This window comes from Belonocnema kinseyi, chromosome 3 (genome assembly GCF_010883055.1).
Source record: "Belonocnema kinseyi isolate 2016_QV_RU_SX_M_011 chromosome 3, B_treatae_v1, whole genome shotgun sequence".
Taxonomy (NCBI): Eukaryota; Metazoa; Arthropoda; class Insecta; order Hymenoptera; family Cynipidae; genus Belonocnema; species Belonocnema kinseyi.
Window position 1 is genome coordinate 36,693,968 of NC_046659.1, and position 6,174 is coordinate 36,700,141.

Consider the following 6,174-nt stretch of genomic DNA (forward strand, 5'->3'; position numbering starts at 1 on the left):
AAGATGAAAGGGAAAGGAGGGACAAAATTAGGAACGGGCAAGCTGTATTCACTAGCATATGCAGATGATGTAGTGCTATTAGTGGATGATGAAAGAGGTATAAATTTGTTGATGAGAGTGTGCGAAGAATATGTGAGAAAAAAGGGTTTAACAATGAATGTGAAAAAGAAGATGATGTGTTTTAGAAATAAAAGAGGTAGATTAGAGTATGAATGCAAGATAAATGGCTTGGTGGTAGAAATATTGGATGCGTTTTGTTAATTAGGGTTTTGGTTCGAACCAAAAGGAAGGAGCGAGCTGTAGGTGAGAAAGATATTGAAAGGCGCAAGTAAAGTAATGGGACAAGTATGAAGTATAGAAAAAAGAAGGTTCAAGAATAAGTGGAAGATAATAGTGTGGATGTTTGATGTATTAGTATTGTCAATTTTAAGCTGTGGTGTGGAAATCGGGGGATGGAAAGAAAACAAGAGAATTGAAAGTTTGCATGAGAGATTTTTAAGATGGATTTTGGGAGTGAGCTGGAGTTGCCCAGGTTATATGGTGAGGGGAGAAATAGGATGAGACAAATTTGTGATGAGGCAAGTGAAAAGAACCTGGAACCTCGAAGAGAAACTAAGAAGGGGAGATTGAAGAAAAATTGCACGAGCGTGTGCCTGCCATATCATAGATAAAGAGGAGGAGGGATATGTTGTGAGGAGTGCATGTGGTATACATGAGAGGGGTACAGAGTGGGAGGAAATAGAGGAAGAGATGAAGGCAAGGCAAGGTGAGGAAAGATGGGAAAAAATTGCAGATTCAAGGTATAACAGCTGGTATAGAATGGTTAACGGGCAGGGGGAACTAGAGTACCTGAAACAGATTAAAAAGAAGAGCAAATGGAATAGAGTAGTGAGATTCAGAATAGGAGAGGGTTTAAGAGCATGCAGGTGTTGGTTGAATGAAGAAGAGAATGTTTGTAGATAATGTAGGTATGAGCAGGAAACATGGTTGCATGTGTTAGAGAGGTGTACAAGGGGCGAAGGGGAGGGGAGAGTATAGAAGAGAGAATTAAATGGATTCTTAATGAAAATGGTCACGGGGGAGGAATGGATAAAGAAGCTAGAAGATCTGAGAGAAAGATGGTTGCACAGGATAGTAGAAAAAAAGCCCAAAAATGATTCCGAAAGAAGGAGAGTTACGTAGTAGTGTTGCGAACTAGAGTTAAAATTTGAAATTGACACGGGTAAGATGAAATGGAAGCCCAGGGCAAAGTCGCAAGCGTTTAGAAATAAGAATAATAATTTAAGACTGTATGAAGCGAATAGTGTGTAAGATATTATAAGGCTTCCTTGTAAAAATGCAGGGTGCGCCATCTAAATGTGGTCAATGGAAATGTTGAATATCTTGAACAATTCTCAATAGATTTTTAAAACTATTTATTTTCATCAAATTTGAAGGTTTACAATTTTTCCATTCAGTTTCCAAAAACAACGTCGATCAAATGACCACCTTTCTTGCTGATACAAGATTCAGCTGTTTTTCTGGCATTTTCCATGACATTTGCTAGCATCTCGGGCGATATCTCGAATATTGTCCTTATTCTCATCTAAAGTCTTCGGTTTGTTGGCCTACACTTTGTTTTTCAAAAATCCACACAAGAAAATGTCCGGTGCCGTTAAATCGGGCGACCTCAGAACGACCGCTATACTTTTGACGTCACTCACGCTGTTTCGCAACAACTGAACGATTACATTTAATGAACATTGTCACTATTTCTGCGCGTTCTGTGGACATGAACAGATCCATGGTTAAAATTGTAATGCAATAACCTTTCCAAAATGTGTTTGACGACGCCAATCGGTTGAAATCTGTCAACGTTATTCAATATTTTTAAAGACCACATATAGATGGCGCACCCTGCACTTGTAATGGTTATGTTAATACTCTCAAACTTTTTATTTTTATGAAAATTTTAATTAATAATAACCTTTTTAACTAATTATAGAAAATTTAAAACATATTTACTGGTAGTTTTGAAAATTGTATTCAGAGACTCATTTCGCAACTTCAGAAACATTTGGAAAATAACATAACTGAAATATGGGTATTTTAAACATAAATAAAGTTTAATTATACAAACTATATGAAATATTCAATTACACAACATTCAAGTTGATTCTCGATTCCTACACTTAATTAAAAAAAAATTAAAATTTAATCTTTATGAAGATTAATATTGTGAAAAAAATGTATCAGCTAATATATTATTAATCTGTTAGAAATATAGAAGGACTTACACTATAATTTTATTTAAATATTCAAATAACTTTTAAACTACATCTTTTTAAAAAATTCAGATTTCATTTATAAAATTCTCATTAATGATTGACTTTTAATATTAATTCAGGGGGGAAAATAGAAACATTTTTACATATAATTTTGAAAGTTGAATAACTAAATTCATCTGAGAAAACCCGCATAATTCCGAAAAATTATTTATGTAATTGAAATAGAGGTCATTTAAAAATAAATTTATTTATATCATGCAAACCATATTCAATGTTCTATTATATAACCTACAAGTAAATAATTAATTTATGTTACTTAAATTCAAGGTACTAAATTTTAATCTTTAATCAATTTAATATTCGAAAAAGAATATGCAGCTCATATCAATTAGTGATTTTTGAAAATAATAAGCATTAAACCATAATTCGCACTAAAACCTTTAGATAGTTTTTAGTTAATATATTTTTTTAAATTTGAACTTTCATTTCTAAAATTTTTATCCATTAATAAGCTCTTAAACAAATCCCAGAAAATGGGAGTTTTTATCAAATCAGTTGATAATTGATTAATCATTTTACAACATAAAAAGCATTACACAATTATTTTGATTAAAAAACTAAAATAATGGTTACATTATATTCTCATTTAAATTTGAAACTGCATTTCTGCCGTGCAAACTAAAAAGATACATAAGTGACATTGCCCCTTTATTGTTTGCATTCTGTTAAATCCTTTGAATTTTTTAGTTCTTTAAATACAAATATTATTACTTGAAAATAAAAGCAATTACATAATACTAAAAAGTCATTTCAATTCATTGAATACTTTTTAATTATTTTGAATCCTTTGATTTTGTTTGATTTTGTTTGTCTTCTATTTGTATTAGGAAACGTTCGTTTGAATGTTTTGACTGCATTTACTTTTTACCCAACAAAAAATTAAAGTGTAGAGTAAAGTGTAGAGCATCTTTTTTATGATTCGTTGAATACTTTTAAATTCTTTGAATTGTTTAGAATTCTTTAAATTCTTTTAAATTCTTTGAATGCTTTTGAGTTCTTTAAATTCTTATGATTCATTTGAAATTGTCCAAATTCTGTGTATTCTTTAGAATTCTGTGCAATCTGTGGCACTGTTTTGTTGCTTTGAATTTTTTGAAAACTTTGAATTCTATAATAAAGTATTGCTTAACACTAATATTAACAACTTAAAATTACGAAGATTTCGTTTGACTTCTTTAAAACCTTTCATAATTTCTGGATTCCTTTGAATTCTTTGAATCCTTTTGAATTCATTGATTTCTTTTGAATTCTTTGAATTTTTTTAATTCTTTGAATTTTTTTAATTCTTTGGATTTTTTAAAATTCTTTGAATCCTTTTGAATGGTTTTGAATTCGTCCAATTCTTTTTACTTTTTTGAATTCTTTAAAATTCTTATGAGTTCTTTAAATTTTTGCAAATCATTTGAACTTGTGTACATTCTGTGCATCCCTTAGAATTCTTTGCAATCTGTAGCACTGTTTTAATGCTTTGAATGTTTTGAAACCTTTGAATTCAAAAATTAAGTATTGCTTAACATTAATATTATTAATATGCCGATTCTTTGAATTCTTTTGAATACGTTTAAAATTTATCAAGATGCAAATAAAGAATCACTTATTGCTTAACAAAAAATGAAATATCTAACAGTAAATTTATAATCTAGATGCTTTAAATTAATTTGATCTATTTACAAAAACTATAATAATTATTCCTACTCACAAAGGAAAGGGGACCGCGCTCATTCACCCTCTAGCTCTCCATTTGTTAAAGTCTAGAACATGATTTTTTATGATTCCTTCAAAACTTTTGGATACTTTGGATTTTTTAAAACCCTTTGTATACTTTTGAGTTCGCTAAATTCTTCCGAATCATATAAATTCATTTTAATTTTGAGTGTATTTTAGAATTCCTTGCAATCCGTTCAATTCTTTGCATGTTTTGAATTTTCTTAAAACTTGGATTTGAATAATTAAGTATTGCTTATCATTAATATTAATAACTCAAAATTAGGCAGATTTAATTTGAGCACTTTGAATACATTTGTGGCCGTCTGCGAAGAAAGCTACCTAATGCCAATGGAGGCAAGGCATTAGCAGAACTTAGTCAATACCCAAAAAATTAAGGCAAGAAATGAGCAGGACTTAGTTAATCTCCGGCCAATGAAGGCAAGGCATGAGCATGACTTAGTAAATATCCGGCCAATTAAGGCCACATATGGGAAGGACTTAGTAAATATTCAACCAATTAAGACAAGCCATGAGCAGGACTTATTGAATATCCGGCCAATTATGGCAAGACATAAGCAGGACTTAGTAAATATCCGGAAAATTAAGGCAAGAAATGAGTAGGACTTATTCAATATCCGACCAGATAGGGCAAGACGTGTGCAGGACTAATTAAATATTTCGACAATTAAATCAAGGCATGAGCAGGACTTAGTCCATGCCCGGCCAATTATGGCAAGACATGAGCAGGACTTAGTAAATGTCCAGCTAATTAAGACAAGACGTGAGTAGGACTTAGTCGATATTCGGTCAATTAAGGCAAAACGTAAACAGCACTAATTAAATATTCGGCCAAATAAGGCAAGACATGATCAGGACTTAGTAAATATCTAGCCAATTAAGGCAAGACGTGAGTGTGACTTAGCAAACATATGGCGAATTCAGGAAGGACATGAGTAGGATTTATTCAATATCCGGCCAACTACGGCAAGATGTGAGCAGGAGTCGGCAAATATCCGACCAATTAAGACAAGATATGAGAACGATTGAGTAAATATCCTGCCAAATAAGGCAAGGCATAAGAAGAACTTAGTCAATATCCGGCAAAATAAGGCAAGATATGATCAGGACTTAGTTAATGTAAGGCCAATTAAGTCGAGGCTTGAGTAGGGCTTAGTAAGTATCCGGCTAATGAATACAAAGCATGAGCAGGACTACGTCAATATCCAGTCAATTGAGGCAAGGCATGAGCAGAACTTAATTAATATCAGGCCAATTAAGGCAGAACTTGAGTAGGATTCAGTAAATATCCAGCCAATTAAGGCAAGACATGAGCTTGACTTAATGAATGTCAGGCCAATTAAGACAAGATATGAGCAGGACTTAGTTAATATCAGGCCAATTAAGGCAGGACTTGAGCAGAACTTAGTCAATATCCGGCGAATTAAGGCAAGACGTGAGTAGGACTTAGCAAACATATGGCGACATAAGGTAAAACATGAGCCAATTAGGGCCAATTAAGGCAAAGCATAAGCAGAATTTAGTCAATATCCGGGCAATTAAGGCAAGAGGTGATTAAGACTTAATAAATATCCGGTCATTAGAGACAAGATATGAGCAGGACTCAGTCAATACGCGGCAAATTAAAGCAAGATATGAGCATGACTCAGTAAATATCCGTCAAATTAAGGCAAGACATGAGCAGGACCTAGTAAATATCCGGTCAATTAAGGCAAGGCATGAGAAGGACTTTATCAATATCCGGCAAACTAAGGCAAGATATGATTAGAAATTAGTTAATGTAAGGCCCATTAAGTCGAGACTTGAGTAGGGCTTAGTAAGTATCCGGCCAATGAATGCAAGGCATGAGCAGGACCACGTCAATATCCGGCCAATTAAGATAAGACATGAGCAGGACTTAGTAAATAGCTGGCCAATTATGGCAAGACACAAGCAGGACTACGTAAATATTCGGCAGGACTTGAGTAGGACTTAGTAAATATCCGGCCACTTAATGCAAGATATGAGTAGGACTTAGTCAATATCTACAGTCTGTCAAGTTAAAGCGTGGGTAACTTTTTTGGTAAAATATTTTATTTAAACGCATGTTTCTACATGGAATTACATTTGTCAAGGTGTCGAG